Raw genomic sequence first — 1,334 nt, forward strand, 5'->3', positions numbered from 1 at the left:
ACTGAATGACAACCAGTGACCTTTTTGAGACATCTGAGCAGCCCTGGGCAGTATGGCTCATTTGGGCATCATTCCATGCACCAGAAAGTCGCCAGTTCGATTCCCAGTCAGGGCACATGCCCAGGTGAGGGGTATGCAGGAAGCAGTCAATTGATGTTACCCTCTCATATTGATGTTTCTCTCCCTCTCAAGATAAAAACTATTAGAAAAAACAACAACCCTAAAAACATTTGAGCATCTTTCTCACTCAGTGCTTCTCCGAGCCCCCATGCCTCTCCCTACATGGCCAACCAGAACCTGCATTGCTTGCTCACTTACTCCACCCACTGCCATGCTGGCCTTCCATTTCCTGGGACTCACCGAGGTCCTTTGCACATCCTACTCACATTGGTTCAACCTAAACTTATCAAACACCATGCCTGGCGCTGGTACCCCCTTCTAGGAGGAGATTTAGTAAACAAATGAACAAGACAATCTTTGACAGAAAATAAAACAAGGTCATGTGATCAAGAATGAGGAGAGGGGCCCAGCCAGTGTGTCTCATTGGTTGAGGGTCGACCTATGAACCGGGAGGTCACTGTTCAACTCCTGGTCAGGGCACACACCCGGGTTGTGGGCTCGATTCCCAGTAGGGGGCATACAGGAGGCGGCCAGTCAATGATTCTCATCATTGGTGTTTCTGTTCCTCTCCCTTCCTCTCTGAAAACAAATATATATATAATCTCGACCAAGGTGCAGGAAGGAATACGGAAATGGAAGTCTGAGGAAGAGGATTTCAAGCAGAGGGAACAGCCCCGAGGTGTGGAAGTTCTTGGTGGCTAAGGAAGAGCGGGAATCCCTGTGGCTGTGCGGTGGGTGGAGGGAGAGTATATTGGGATGGGGCTGGAGAGTGGGCAGAAGGGCCTGGGACCACGGGGAGGGGTGAAGGCTTTAAGCAAGAGAGTGACATCACCCAGTTTTATGCTTTCAAATATCTCGCTGGCAGCTGTGTTCCTCTCATTCACCACTAAATCCCGGGGCCTAGCACGGCTCCTGGCCCATAATGTGTGATAAAACACATGTGTTGGATAAAGGCATGCCCCATACTCCGTGTGTGACCTAGTCATTCTCTCTCTATACCTTGGTTTCCTCACCCGAAAGACGGGTTGATGGGAATTTCACGCCCGAGTGGGTAGGCGGGACTGTATCTAGCTCACCCCCCTCCCCAAGCGGCACCCGAGTCCTCCACCCCTGGGGAGAAGGGGGGTGTCCTCCCTCCCAGGGACCCTGACACCGCGTCGCGGCCCCACCCGCCCTGCACCGCTGGCTGAAGGATGCTGCAGCTCCGGGGGCGG

At 52.9% G+C, this 1,334-nt stretch overlaps 1 protein-coding gene across 1 annotated transcript in view; it reads left to right on the plus strand.

The window, feature by feature from the left end:
• Positions 1–828: 828 nt before the first annotated feature.
• Positions 829–1,334, plus strand: part of PIP5KL1 (phosphatidylinositol-4-phosphate 5-kinase-like 1) — an 8,366-nt gene continuing 7,860 nt past the window's right edge. Inside the window, exon 1 of the transcript XR_001359692.1 lies at positions 829–851. The gene's annotated coding sequence lies outside the window, so the exon portion shown is untranslated. The remainder of the gene's footprint in view (positions 852–1,334) is intronic.

The sequence above is a fragment of the Myotis brandtii genome, unplaced genomic scaffold (assembly GCF_000412655.1).
Source record: "Myotis brandtii unplaced genomic scaffold, ASM41265v1 scaffold68, whole genome shotgun sequence".
Classification (NCBI taxonomy): domain Eukaryota; kingdom Metazoa; phylum Chordata; class Mammalia; order Chiroptera; family Vespertilionidae; genus Myotis; species Myotis brandtii.